The sequence below is a fragment of the Anomalospiza imberbis genome, chromosome 4 (assembly GCF_031753505.1).
Source record: "Anomalospiza imberbis isolate Cuckoo-Finch-1a 21T00152 chromosome 4, ASM3175350v1, whole genome shotgun sequence".
Taxonomy (NCBI): domain Eukaryota; kingdom Metazoa; phylum Chordata; class Aves; order Passeriformes; family Viduidae; genus Anomalospiza; species Anomalospiza imberbis.
The window spans coordinates 1,955,258-1,971,423 of NC_089684.1; the positions used below are offsets into that span (position 1 = coordinate 1,955,258).

General features: G+C 36.2%; 1 protein-coding gene across 5 annotated transcripts in view; it reads right to left on the minus strand.

Annotated features, from left to right (window-relative positions):
- The window catches only part of DLC1 (DLC1 Rho GTPase activating protein), a 215,074-nt gene that overhangs the window by 128,078 nt on the left and 70,830 nt on the right, over positions 1–16,166 (minus strand). The window lies entirely within an intron of this gene.

Genomic DNA, 16,166 nt, shown 5'->3' on the forward strand with positions numbered 1-16,166 from the left:
ATGTCTTATAAACTATTGTGAAAGTAATTACCACTAGAAAGGACTAGGAGAGAAGGGAGGAGATGGAGTTAATAAGATATTCCTATGATTACATTTTGAAATAATCATCCTAAGAACACATGATCACAAAATTCCACTGGGAAATTACTTAATAGTTTTGAGGGAGGAAGACAAAATCCATGTGGCTGAAGATTAGCTAGAAATGCCAAATCTTTCTTCTGTAGGCTCAAATATGCGCTGTTCTATAATATACTAGTTTCTTACTTTTTTTTGTGTAAATTTTCAGAGACAAGTAATAGAAAATTGTATGAGACTTCTTTTTTTGAATGGATGCAAATTTGTTTTCATATTATGCTTTTCTTTCAGACTGATATTTAAGAACTTTCTGAGTGCATTTTCCCTAAAAAATTAGGTTATAGATTGAATGAACAGGAAAGTGAAATTTAGACGTCAAACATATAGAAAGAATTTTAAAATGTGCATGTAGGATACAGCTAAGAAAGGCTGGATGAGAAATCGAATTGGGTACGCAATGTATGCAGAACTGCCTCATGAGTTAAGGTATCAATTTTACCTCCTTTTCACTTATGTTAGCCTAGTCTTTATTCAGCAGATTTTCCTGCTGCAGATTCAAAGAAAAAGAACAAGGGGAGAGATGGACAGAAATAAACCAACCAGCTTCAGACTTGCTATAGAATTTCTCAAAACAGACTTTGAAATCTTAATTTCATTTGATTTGTTCTGTTATATACAATAGTGCTTATAGAACTTTCTGGATCAAATTTCAACAAAATTTCTATTGGAACATGTCTTAGATGATTAACATTAATTTATGCCTTTTGTGATTCTTTCTGTTTCACCTGTACTCTGTCTGGCTAAATGTGCATTGGTTGATTTTGACATCCAAAAATATTACACAACCAGACTAATATTATTCAAACCAAAAATAGCCTCTTGCTGGAAAAGCATTTTCCTTGCATTATTACAAACATATATTTGTTCAGAAGAAGGATGAGTAATGCAACAAAATCTGAGGAAACATAGACTGAGGAAAATTAACATGCCAAAGATAAATCACAGAGTGCATCAAGGTCTTAGTCTCAAAGAAAGAAAAAGTGTATAATATATCAATTTTTATAAAAAGTTTATATAATTTTGAAAATGAGTATGTGTTTTTTCTCATCTTTCCCACACTTAAGTGGTTGCACTGGCTAAGATAAGTAAAAAAATAAGAAAGAAAAGCTCAGATTCACTATTCACATTAGTCCAAGAAGGAAATTTGTAAAGACAGAACTTTGTAAAGAGGAGAAGGTGAGAAAGAAGCTAAGAAACAGGTAATAAAACCCCTTAATTGCACAAGAAAGAAAGAGAGAACATTAGTGTGAATCAAATGGGAGGTCAAGACAAAAGAGGGAAAGATGGGAACACGTTAACATCTCACTTTAATGTTGAGTTTTGTTAGCTAGAAAAGGTATGATGGCTTCCTCTAAGAAAAGCTTAGAGAACACTGAGGCGGCTGAAGATGTGGCAACCAAGAGTGTCTGCACTGAAATCATAAGCTGTGTCATGGAAAAGAGATAACAATTTGATGGGGACACCCTCTGGAAGGTCTAAAATGCAAAGCCAAGAGGAACAGCTCAGGGGAAGCAGTTACAGGACTCCATGGGGATATGATAATGACAAATAGAGAAGATCATTTTCTGCTGGCTTTATGGTAGACCTGAGTGGACTTTGGCTATGTTTATACTTGCACTGCGAGTCACTGGCAGTGCCTTTAGCCTGAATGAACTGTTCCTAAAATGCTGTCATCATCATTCACATCAACATGTAGCTTTTTGTTCATATTGGCTTATCGGTTTTGGATATTGTTAATAATGCCATTGGTCACATCAATTTATTTCCTGGAAATATAGAGTATTTATAATTGATGATTATTAACACATGTTGATGTACAATGAAATATACATTTTAGTGAATTTATTAAATGGCAGTCTTAAAGGTTGCTAGGGTTTAAGTGCAGGAAATACATAAAATCATCAAGCCTCAGGGCAGATGTGGAAGTCACAAAATTTCTACTTCTGTTTAGTAGGATGAAGAAGCACTTTAAATTCCAGAAAATTGAAAGGTAGAATGAGGTAGATTGCTTTCAAGTATCTGTTTTCTAGAGTGCAGTGTTTCTGAATTAAGATGTAAAATTAACTAAAAGTTTCATCAGAACATTCTTTTGCCGCTCAAATGCTGAAGGAAAGAAGCCTAAATGGACATAGCATCTCTTGAAAATTTAAAATAAAGTAAACCATGAGTAAATCTTGTTGAACAAGATCTCAGACAGTCCTCCTATTGTTTAGTTTTTTGTTAATACAGCTACACATGCTGCTTACATGCTGCCCAGTGGGAAAACATGATTGTTACTTATGAGAAACGCTCTCATCTTCAGTACAGTTTTGAATTCACTGGAGACCTTCCAATGAGTTCCATATGTTCCAAATGAATTGCATTCCCAGGAAGTGATTTAACATTTCTGGCAATAGAGCAATTAAACCAGATTTTCCTGCTTGACCAGATGGGTTCACTGTAACTTCACATTATTTCTCACTCTCCTCACAGAACTGAAGAACTGGAGTAACAATTTCTGTATGATCAGATCATGTGTATTTTAGAAAAAAGCAGACACATACCCTTCAAAGATTTCAACAAACGTCTGCCAAAATCAGGCTCCTTTCTATGTTGCTAATAGTATGTGCTCTTAGCAACACCAAGAAAGAAAAGGAAACAAAAAGGGGAAAAGGGAGAGAAATAAAGGAAAAAAACTAAACCATTGCTGAAATATATTCAGCTTTTTCTTCCAAATTAGAGGATGCGATTTTTAAATTATGAAAATCTTACTTGAAATGTTATGTGAAATTTCTGTGTGCATCCTTGCTGTGTTGCAACTGTGTCACTAAAAATATATTGTGTGTGCAAATGTGACTGTAAAGTGTATGTAAAATGCTATAGAATTATAGAATAGTTTGGGCTAGCAGGGACATTTAAAGGTTACCCCTTTGCAATGAGCTGGGTGGGACATCTTGAACTAGATCAGGTTGCTCAGAGCACAGTCCAACCTGACCTTGAATGTTTCCAGGGATGGGGCATCTACCACCTCTCTGGGCAACCTGCTCCAGTAGTTCACCATCCTCATCCTAAAAAAATTCTTCCTTATATCTAACTTAAATCAGCCCTCTTTTCAATACCATTGCCCTGCCAAAAATTGTATCCTCATCTATCTTATAAACTTGACCAATCCCAGCCTTTCTTCAACCTTTCCTTACAGGAAAGGTACCCCAGCCCTCTCACCATCATCATGGCCGTATACTGGGCTCCATCATGTCCATGTGCTTCCTGTCTTGGGGATCACAGGGCTGGACACAGTGCTCCAGGTGGGGTCTCACCAGAGCAGGCGGGAAGAATGCCCTTCTTCACCTTGCTGTCCACACTGCTTTGGATGCAGCCCAGGACATGTTTGGCTTTATGGGCTGTGAGTGCACATGGCTTCGTCATGTCCAGCATCTCCTCCACCAGCATACCTCCAAGTCCTTCTTGGCAGGGCTGCTCTTGATCTGTCCATTCCCCAGCCTGCGTCCCTAGTGGGGCTTACACTAGGGTGTAAGTGCAGGACCTTACACTTGGCCTTTTGGACTTTGTGAGTTTCCTAGGGACCCAGTCATCAAGCTGTCCCTCTGGATGGGATCCCATCCCTCAGCTGTGTCAACAACACCACTTGGCTTGGGGTCATCTGCAACCTTGCTGAGGGTGCACCCAATTCTACTGTCTGTGCTGTTGATGAAAACATTAAACCATGCTAGTCCTAGTATGAACCCCTGAGGGACACCACTTACCACTAATGTCCACTGGGACATTGACCACTACCCTCTGGATGCAACCATCCAACAAATTCCTCACCCACCAAACAGTACAACCGTCAAATCCACCTATCTGAAATGTAGAGAGGAGGATGCTGGAGGACACACAAGTCAAAGGCTTTACAGAAGTTACATCTGTGGTCCTCTCCTTATCCACTGATGTGGAATCAGTAGATTCTAGAAGTCAACTAGCTTGGTCAGGCAGAATTTGCCCCTAGGGAAGCTGTGCTGGACGTTTTGAACACATATTGGGCATTTTTCTTTAAAATTGCTTTTACCTTGATCACATAGATAGTCTTACCCTAATACCCGGTTAAATAGCCACTTGTGGGTTTTATGGAGAAGATCCATTTTTTCCAGCAAAAAAAAATGGTGAAAATTCTGGTAAATCAACATATAAAATAAAAATTTTGCACAAATTAAAAGTTTTGTTTGAACAAAGTAAAATTTTTTTCTGAGCTTTGAAGAATATTTTAGCAGGAAAGGGTATTAAATATGAAAAGACCCACAATTTCATAGAGAAATAATTAATTTTTGCCATGAGCAGTTCTTTGCTATGAAATCAGGCAAGTAAGAATCCCTCCCCACACTCCAAGTTAGATTCCTTCCACTACACTGTCAGCATTCACATATTTCATCTCTGACCTTGGATAAAATTTAGAGCCATAGTTTTCCAGAATAGAAGAGGTGTAGTCAATAAATGTGTGCAGTGTCTTGGTGGTGAAAGCAAGATGCATCACCTGCAAAGAAGACAAATCATGTTTGGGGGCAATGGTGAGGGTATGCTGGGCTGCAAGACTGCCATTGTAAAAGGTTGAGGCACACCCAGTCTGACCTGAACACGGCTTGGTTCTCCCTTAAGTGTAGGCAAAGCTAGATTATTTGTATACTGACTCCAAATCTGCAGAGAAAGCCACTATGAATAAAATAAAACTAGCTTTTGTTTTGGTTCCTTGCACTCACACAACATAAACAGCTCTATCATGAATGACTGGTTTGCAAAGGGCTGCACTAGATGGCAAATATTTGTATAAACTGGCAAGTTGTTGCAGAGCAGCATGTATCACACTATTTCTGAAATAACTATCCATTATCTCTATTTATTGTTGGAATATCTCATAAACATATTGGAATGTCTCTATATTTCAATATTAAAAAAAGACACAGCATCTCTATTCAAAAGTTAAGAAATCCACTTTTTTTTTTTGTAATTACAGGAGATAAAGTGCGTTTGGCATTATGCAAATCACATTATTTATTGCCATTCAATTGACAATGGATATTCTACAAAGTCCTTTCGTTGTAAAGATCTGTCAGCTACTCAGCTTTTTTCAGGTATTTGAATAGAAATGCTGAGGAATTTCCTTGCTAGTGATTCAATACATCTCGATTTGTAAGCATTTCTTGGTAATTTTGCATGAGGAGATAATATCTTTTGCTGTCCAGGGTGTAGGGAGAACTCCAGGGCAAAGATTAACATATGGGTATTTGACTAGAAAGGGAAAATCCAGCCTTCAAAGGTGGCACACAATTGCTGACCTCAAGAGGTTATGAATACTTTACCCTATTTTTAGAATCACTTTTATGCTATTCATTTCTTATTCCTGCAATTAAAAAGCATGATCTAAATTCTCACCTTAGTGGATGCTTCTGTTAGGAAAAATAGAGATAGGAAAAACTCTGGTTTTCACTGAAATGATTTGCTTCAAGACCAAATTGATTTCCTAATCTATAGAACTAGAAGCTTTATGCTGCAATAGAAGCAGAAAAGAGATCAACCTCCAAAACCTGCAAACATAGAAAATGTTATATTTATGTTTTAGAGAGGATCTTTAATTTTAAGACCAGAAACAACCATGTAGCTTGAAATATATGTCTGTTTTCCTCTTTCTACTCAAGTGATCAAAACAAAAATCTAAAATCCTCTAAACGTGGATGTTGTACTGAGCTTTTAACATGAAAGAAAGGAGGTAATATCAACATAATGTACAATTACCAAGGAAAGATAGTGAACCAAATGACAAAGAACTCTATTTCAGTAAACAAGAAGTAGTTTGTACCTGAATTCAGGTAAAAAATGCTCAAATAGAAAACCAATTTTAAGCGTTATTCAGTTTATCATTAAACAGGAATATGTCCTGTGTAATCTGGAATCCCTAAATAGACTTTTAATTTTATTTTATTTAGAAGGTATGTGCCAATTTTCTTAATTTGGATAAGTAGTAACTAAAAATTAATTGGGCTGTTTTACAAAAGAAAAAAATCCATTATCATACAGATGGTTTGGAATTGGGAAATACTGCAGTCCATAAGCAGAATTTTCCTCAGTAATATATCCCCATTACACCAAAATACTGAATAAGTATACCTACTGGTAAATTCTGATCTTTTGAAACCAAAGCCTTTCATGCTAATGAATCAGAGTAAGAGAGTAAGCACATAGAAAATCCATTCAAAAATTCTAATCAATTTATTGTGCCATAATAATTTAGTATTTTCATTGAACAGAAATATTAGTAATAATACAGAAAAAAAACCCAGTAATGATTAGTTTATCATTCAGACTTATTTACAAAACATTTTATTAAACTGGCAGTTTTTGAAACTAAGTTTGGTTTTTTTTTTCCATCTGGATGAGGAAAGAAAAAATAAAACCATTAACTTTCAGGATAGAATAGCTTTAGAAGAGGAATTTAGCAAGTTCTTTCTTTGTGGTCTTTAATTTTACTGAAGAGTCGAGCGGAAGGCAATTAAAGTCCACCCAGCAATAAAGCTGCATCAATTATCTCATTTTTAAAAAGAAATTAATGTCACATTCAGATGTGTCTGGCTAAGGTTATGACAACACTATGAATTTAATTCTAGTGGAAGTGCAAAGCTGCATGCTTGCCTGCCTGTGTTGTCCTCCAGTCTGTTGCATGCCTCTCCTCACTTATTTTGTTTTCTGACTAGATATTTCCGTTTGCTCGAGCCTCTTTATGCCACTCAGGTCATGCACAGAGATCTCTTCTAGTTAGTGCTGGGTGGTTGGCAGTTCTCCTTCCATGAGGCAATTGCCAAGAGCCTTCATTTGGGGTGGTCTGATAATTTCCTCTGTTTTTGTCATTCAGCTGGCAGAGTGTGACTTGTTGGAATGGCAGCACAGAACAAAGATGCAGAATAACTGCCTTGTGCTCTGTCTGGTGCTATCATAGACTTCCCAGAGATCAGGCTAGGCTCCCAATGCTCTGAAATCTGCCACGACCACGTGAAGCTGGTTCATATGACAGATAAGACAAAAGCCTGTCTGCAGCTTGTCCAGACCATTAAGTAGAGTTTGGCTATAATAAAGAATTAATTTCTTTCTTTATAGGGATACTAAAGACTTCACAGCAGCATCTGGGGATTCCTGAATACCCCAAGAGTTACTGTCACACATTTTGCGAGAAACTTTTTTTTTTTTTTTTTCAAATTAGCAATTGCTAGACCTCAACTTCTTTATATATAAGGACTCAGCTTGAAATAAAAGGTTTAACTTCACAGGAGTTCATGAAATAAGGAATTTGATTTCCACTTAAATTGCCCTTTACTTTCTGGGATGGACATACAATACCTGAAAATGAGGTCAGTTAAATTTTAATTCAACGTTAAATAACACTTATATAGCTTTTGGTAATAACAAAAATCTGCGCTTCCTTCCATTCCCCCAAACATATGTATCTCTTCCCTAAGAAAACCCATAACTTGAATGTTAGCACCAAAGCTGACATGTGACACACTATGTCTTGAACTGGAGCAGCCCCAAGAGTGCTCATGCTTTTCATCAATCACCAGCTGTTCTATTAAGATTCATTTACACAGAGAGATTTTTCCCAAGCTCACAAGTAACTTTTTGGCTAATATTTATCTTATAAAACCTTTTACAATAACAAACATATCAATAAACCCTGCCACACTGGCAAAACTGAAGCAGAAGGCATGCAGCTCTATAAGACAACAGTAAAATTAGAGTCTCATGTTTCACATTAGTTTCAACATCATGTAATGTCTACAAATGTGATTTTGTCTTAAAGCCCTGGAGTCTGAGGAATGCTTCTATGTGGCTGACAGGAATCCTACATGATTTCAGTTTTCACTCATCCCTTTATATATAATACTTACAAGCTTAGAACATATTTCATGTAAATAAAAAATTCATAGTATCATGTGATGATAGAAGCTAAAATCTGTTACATGATGAGTCCAAGTTACAAATCAACTGTGAGCACCTACTTGCAGAATAAAATGAAATTTAAACAAACAAACAAACAAAAAAAAATCCCACAATTCCTGTCTTTCCTTAGCCTCCTCAAAGAAAACCAAGGAGTCCTTTGCCCTTCATGCTGAGAAAAGCAAGTCACTCTTACTAATTTTGAAGGATGCAGATATGAAAATGAGGAAGCTCACCTAGTGGCTGCAAGTGCCAGAATCTATATCACCAATGCTGCATCTTCATGAGCTAATTGAAAATAGCTTAGCTGTAGAAATCATCAGCTATGTAAGTGAGCAATCTGATTCTAATAATCTTTCTGACACTCAGCCCAAATTCAGTGGTTGATTGCTATCTACATTTTTGTATTCCACTAATGTTTTTCTCCTGGATTCAGATATCACTGAGGTTAGCGGCCATAACTCTGCAATAGTTTCTGGAACATTATGTATGAAGGATTGGTATTTATGCTGGTCAAAGAGACTTCACTGTGCTCAGCTTTATGTTCTGCAAAAGAAAATCAGTTGTAGAGCATTGCAGCAGCTGACACCTACTGAGAGAGCAGCAACTATTGAGATTTACTAAGATTGATCCTGTGTGAGTTTGTGCTCTTGAATCTCTGCAGATAATCCCAGCTGCAGAGCCTCTTCCCATTTTTAGCTACAGTAGGCTATTACAACTGTTTGGAGTTCTCTAACTAAATAAATAAAAAAAGCAAATCCCAAGAAGCTAGTTTTTAAAACACGGTATGTATGTTTTGGAATGAATCTTGATGCTTACAGTCTCATGGGTATTCAGTCACTGTGATATTACTTTTGTTAGAACAGCTGGGAAAGGATCTAAAGTAGATCCTTCAGGAGGCTCTTGATCTTGAGCTTTATTTCAGGCATAAAAGAATAAATTACTACAAAAGTTATACTTCTTCTATGATGTTGAAACCTTTACTTTCTGCAGAGCCTCACAGTTCTTTGCTCAGAAAGCTGAACAGTCACAAAAATGTGATGCTAATCATGGGATGCTAGAGACAGAAGAGGAGGAGCATGCCTGACAGAAGCAGTGATGGGTTTTGGAGCATTAAGGGGGTGTTTGATTGAGGGAAAAAAGTACATCTAACTTTGCAAGGTAGCAGGGCGGAGCATGACAGAGTAAGTGTAAAACTAATGTGTTTCATTAAGTTATCACCAACCCTGATAAATGTGATAATTATCATATTACTTTTTGGTTTACTAAAAGGTAGAGAAACATAGATTAACATAAACCACCCTATTTTATTTTACAGTGAGAAGAAAAATGACAAGCACTAGAAGCACACAAGATGACAATGGTTTTACCTTGGGCAGGAGGTGGAGGAAAATAGGAGGGGAATAAAAATTAAAATATGCTACTTGGACTCCATTTGCTTATTTGTCCATATTCTTGGAATCTCAGCTTGTTCATACTTCAACATGCACATGTAACAAGCATGAGCTTAAAAAATAACCAAACACCAATACTGTGACCTTAAGACCTATTTCTAGGTCATTCAAGAGAAAAAGAGATGAAATGAAATGAGTTCTTTTGCTCTTTGCATACCTAGTCTGTTAACCTTTAAATATTTGTCAAAGTTTTGGGGGAGAGTCAGTAAATCAAAACCACATTTTTTGGATGAAAAGTAGAGAATTGACATTTTAGCTCATTCAAGGATTTCTGTTTCTTTCAATATAGTTAAGTTCCAAAAAAAAAAAATATATATATATTGCTTGTATGAAAACAACCCAAAGACAGAAAAAAGGAAACAAAATCATGTAACAAGTAAACATGAGAATTTTCTTTTTCAGAAAAAGAAATGGGTGCTTTGACTCCAAAAAGGGCCTGTGGAAAGGATGCAGAGTAGTTTTTAAAATCCATATATAAAAATGAAAGCTCTAAAAAATACCCCAAGCCCTTGAAAATCCTCTTTGGAAAACAAAAGATTCATCAGCATAGCTGTTTTATGCTAAAAACCTAATCTTTCCTTTCTTTGAGAAAAAATATCCAATTATAGGCATTTCCATTTTAACACCAAAACTCTGGTAAAACTGAGTATCAAATTTCCTCTGCTCAAAGCCCCCAGTACCTGGTTCTTCTGGTACAGTTAATAAATCAGAGAAATATATGTTTAGTCTGCCATATAATTTCCTCAGCTGGAAGGACTACTGTAAGATCACTACTCCAGGCCTGTGATGTGATCGACTCCTGTTACACATCTTCAGGGACTTTTAACACCTTGTTTAACTGAGTAATGCCTGACCCAGCCTCTCCTAGTACACACCTACATGGAAAGACACCAGCACAGACAACACATCCATGACATGTCTTCCATCTCTGCAGTAATTCCATTTTATTCTCAAGTACTATCTGCCAAGCTGGGATCTCTGCTGCCATAAAAACGCAGAAACCAAGCGAAATACATCTGGGATGTTTTGCTCATGCTGCTGACAAATTTAAAAAAAACCTGGGAGGAAGGAGGAGTTTTGCAACTGACTGCAGGGGATTCTGGGTTCCATTTAACACCTTAATAATCAGCTATATGTGCTGCAGGTTAAAGTTTGGATGAGCTTACTGCATGGGTAAGATGGCAGAGTAGTTATTCCTTAGAGCAAAACTACTGGAGATAGTCATGGTCTGCCCCTAACACATCAATAGTAGTCTGACAATCTTTTTTGCCACTTAAAAATCTTATAAACATCTAATTTTTCTCTTATTTAAAATGTGAATAATAATGCTTTAACATTGAAATAAATGTTTTGGGGCTTTCAAGTGCCTAAAAAACAATTCTGCAAATATTCTGATTGTCACGATAGACTTTTCTATGCATCATGCATAAAAGTGTAATGTGTTGCAGGATTAACACATAAAAAAATTAATTAATCTTATTTTTGAACATATACACCTTTTTCTTACAATTACTAAGCTTTTCTCTTCCAAATGATCCAGCATGCTTTGTATTTCTGTAGCTTGCATTCTGATATTAAAACATTTTTCCAGTAGGAAGTTCCATATTTTAGTTCAACTGTTTATAAGACTTTGATTTTCAGAATCAGTGAAAGGTAGAGTAGACACAGCTCCATATATCACTGTAATGTGTAAAAATGATATTGAAATTTTTATTTTATTTAACAGGTATAATAATATTGTATTTAAAGAATGGCTAACTAGAGCTTGTGAAGGATAGGCTTTGTCTGAAAAATCCTTATTTTATAAACTCTTTCATGAGGTACTTAAAAGTTGGAGATGATTCAATACTGCCATTCATTTATCTAACATAAATTCCAAACATTTTTGTTTTCTATACATGATACATTTCTAATTCATGGGAAGAAAAGAAATTGTTACTGATACAGAGCACAATGCAGAACTCTAGTAAGTGAAGCCTCAAGCTGGGGCAACCTGGCTCATAATCTTCCTATCTGTGTTGTGTCTATTTCCTTTTTAAAGACACAGTTCTGTGTAGGCACATATGGATAAGCATAAAAGTTAATAAAAATCTACTTTTAAAACACAGGATTGCTATCAAAACTTTGACTAATTGCTAAATTTACTATGAAGAGAGCCCTTTTAAACTCCTTTCTTTTCCAGAAGTTCTAAAATTGTTCTTCTTTCAGGATTGCTTTATTTATTTTGTTCTGAATTTTATTTTTGGTTTCTGAGCAAGGAAGTATCTCATCAATGTCTGTGTTCCCACGCTATTCCCATGAAAATCTCACTCAGGCGTGCAGATGCACTGCAGATCCTGAGAGTACTAAGAGGGTCCAATTCTGTGAAGTGCTGAGCATTTCCTGTATTTCCCCAGGATCATGCCTTACTAGTACAGTTTCCTCCTGAATTTTTCCAACTTTCCCAAACTTTGTGTGGCATATTACAAAAATGTAGTTCACAGTTTCTAAGCTTTCAAAACTTTCCAGAGGGAAACAGCCCACCAAAGTCCAAGTATACTTTTGCTTTTCATACCAATACCAGTTCCCTGAGGAGAGTTTGAATTATTCTGTATTTTAGTTAAGAGGGACTATTACAAGCATGAAGCATTTTCTACCAATACACTTTTGACTGAATCTTATGTTCACACTCAACTCTTCTAGAACCAATTTTTCACAAGCATTTAACAATCCTGACCACTACAATAATGCAAAAAAACTATAAAAGGCTGCAAATCCCATTTCATCACACAAAAAGAAGAGGTGCTTTTTTAAAAGCAGTTAGTGTGCTGACTGGTGGAATAGATTTATGACAAAATAGCTGTATTTATGTATGTATGTATGTACAGCTGTATTTGTATGTATATAAATTAAATTTTGTGGAAAGACTTGTATGAGTAAGAGAAATATAAAATTTTGTATCCACCCATCTTAATCCTTAGTTAGTAAAATGTAAATTTAAATTACAGGCTGGCTGCAGGAAGGGTAGATATCTCTTTTAAAAAAACTTACTTCTTGTGTCTTGGCAGCAAAGTAAGCAGAAACATGGTTTAGTGAAAATAAACCGTCCAACCAACAAACAAAACAACAACACTGTACCAATTCTTGTATGAGTGCCTGTTTTTCATTGGAAAGAATGGGAGGATGCAATACTCTTGACCACCCATGTACTTTGGACCTTCAAACTAAGTGTTTGCGACCTGAACTCAGTTCAGGAACGAATGGGCTGTGCATGCAGTAAGCTGCAAAAATTGCTGTGTCCCTCAAAACAGCAGTAAAAAATGAAAGTTTTATTTATATCTGCCTGCTTTTTAAGTAATTTAGTGATAGCTGTGATAAGCTAACCCACAGATAAATTAGATCAAGAGTTTTCAGTCTGACTTTTTAATGCCTATTTCTCCATTGTTTTGTACTTCTAGTCAAGTCAAAATTTGCATCACTCTGATCTTTTCATAGTCAAACCCTACTCCCTAACCTCACAATCTCAATATGATTTAGAAAAGAGAGGAACATCCAGATGTGAGGACCCAACAGGCTAGGGACTATTTAGAGAAACTGAAAGTATTCTAACCTGTGAGACTAAAGGAAATATACCCAGGCATGCTGAAAGAAATGGCTGATATGATTGCAGGAAAACTTACATCAGTGGAAAACCATGACAGCTCTGGGGTGCTCCTGATGGCTGAGAAAGACTTACACCTCTATTCAAAGGAGGCAAAGAAGCAAAGACCACAGAGCGGACCTTGGAATCCATCACCCGACATGAGTCGCAGGAAGGCAATTTACTAAGAGCAAATCATCCTTGACCAACCTGATTTATCTTTCAAGATGTGATCACTGGCTACATGGACAAGAAGAGAGCAGATAATGTACCTTAACTTCCATAAGATTTTCTTCAGTGTCTCCCAAAGCAGCCCCATTTAAAAGCTGGAAGTATGAGCTGGAAGAAGAGACGGTGGAATGGGTTGAAAGCGGTTTGTACTAACATAATTCAAAATTGCCAAGCCATTAAAACTGACAACTTTAGCTAAGGTAACTGGTTCAAAACCAGCTTGTCTCAGAGTTTTTAGAATGTGGTGCAACTAATTTGTTCTGTGTTCCTAATGGAATCTGAACGCCCCTTTTAGATACAGGACAAAAGGGCTGAGAAGATAATGCCAAACATCACTGAACACAGAAGAGCGTTGCTGCACTCAGCCTGAGGAAAAGATAACATTTTATGAAAACTGGAATCAGTGATATTTCAAGGAGTTTCCCAAAATGCAAAGGATTGGGAACCTTTGGAAGCTGATATATCTCCTGCTATGTGCACTGAGTCCTACAGAGTGTAAGAATTTCTTGTGAAGACATCAAAGAAATGCATAAATTCAAACCTGAAATACAAGCAGGAAAAAGAGGGTGGCTCGAAGTGTACCCTTACAGTTGCTGCAGATGTGACAGATTGTCTTGAAGTATTTTCCACAGACATCAAGAAAACAAATAATGGCAGGAGAAGGAGATGATGTTGCCATAAGCAGTAATGAGAAATTTCATGGGTTTCTGAGTGGTCCAATCAATTTATGTTTGTGAGAATGTGACAGTATTTACAAGTGTGCATAGCTTCAAAGCTACATTTGAACAAGACTAAACAATCCAAACTTTCAGCTTAGCAAACACCACACAAAATGCCATATACTATATCTACTCCTGATTGGTATGAGTGTTACAAAACCTGAACATTCCTAACAGAGCAGTCCTGAAATCCTGGCACTAGAAGCACCTAGTTCTAAAGAAACCATCAGTTATTCCTATATACATAGAAACAACCCTGACATATAAATATATTGCAGAAAGTTTCCGGATATTGCTTTTTCTCCTATGCTGAAAATTCCATAGTTAAGTTATTAGGAAGATGAGACTAAAGAAAATATGTCACAAAAGATCGATTTAGTATTTCATGACTAGAGGGGCTCATCAGGATAGCCTTTATCTTCAACAACTCTGTTCTCTCATATGAAGCTATAGAAAAGCTGCTGCAGCTACAGTTTTCTGGCTTCCATTAAAAATCAAAATGTTCTGAAAGCAGTTAGATACTGTTCAGACCATCGCTAATTAAAAAGTACTGGAAGTGCTGAAAATTATTACTTCCTGTTATTCCTGTTTCTTTTTCAAGTTAACACACTCATGTATTGTAAAATTTAAAGGATTTCAACAATTTAGTTTTTCTTTTTCTTCTTTTTCTTTTTCTTTTTCTTTTTCTTTTTCTTTTTCTTTTTCTTTTTCTTTTTCTTTTTCTTTCTTTTTCTCTCACAAAAATTGCATGAAACAAAGTAGAAGAGAGCAGCTATTCTGACTTCTATGTCTTATAGACAATTATCTGCCATGCATTTCAAAGAAGTAGTCTTCAGGAGAAGTTCAGGTTGCAGGTCAAAAGTATTTGTCAGTAAATTAATTTATTAAACTAATTTAAATAAACCAGATAGAAAAAAGAAAGAAAATTTTGTGTAGGACATTATGATGAAGGGAAAGAAAAATAAATCTGTATTTCAGCTGGTTGTATCTAGCGAGTCCTCTTGTAGAGTTGTTTAATAGTGTGATTGCATGCTAAACAGAAGAGAGTCTTCATACCATCCCTGGGCTTCTCTGGTCTGTACCTTATTTCTATTTGTGACGAATGCTTCAGACACAAGTATAGCCAGCCTTTTGTCCTTTGGAAACCCCTGACTAGCCAGGGATAATCATTCTATTCCAATGCCTAGAGGTGATGAAGTAAAGTGTGAGTTTCTATTTTAGTTCTTATTTTCTTGAAAACCTAAAGCAAGGAAGTTGCTGACATACTGATTCATGAACAAATCTCAATCTTTTCATAACCTAAGAAGGAAATTTCTGTGGATGGGAACTGTTGGAACAAGAGAGACTTCTGAAATCATGACATATCTTTCCAAAGACATGGAAAGATGGATCCAGTCTTGCTCCCTAGGAAGTAACCTAATTTGTTTTAAAGACTTGAGATGATTCCGGACTGCAACTTTCTCTTGTATATGGTGTAACAATTAACTGGTTTTTTGACATTAATGTAATACAAGGTTGAACTTTCAATTGCATTCCATAGCAAATGACTCAATCTTCTTACGCCTTTGCTGGCAAGACTTAAAAGCCAGTCACTCTTCGATATCTTTTCCACATTCCTACACACAGTTATCAAACCACTTGCTATACTTTGGGCTGATTCCCAAGTGCTTGCCAGGAATGAAAGATATGATATACTATAAAAGCATTTACTTCTGAAGTGACAAAATTGAGCTCAATTCCATATGTGAGTATTTATTTAATTTGAATTACTGGTGGATAAATGAACTTTTGCAGGAATTATTACTAAACATGATCCCATGTAAAACCCTGAACACAGATCGACCACAGTAATTTCATTAATTAAACTTAAGAGAAATCACTAGGAAAACTTCCTTCACTTTGGCAAGCACTCATTCCTTTCCTAGATCACTGAAGACTACCTTCCCATATATTTTCTGACTTCAAATGCTAAAGAAATTGATGTTTCTTTGGTCAATTCAATCTCACTTTCATCAGATGCTTTATTTGCCCTGTCAATTTTACAACCTACTA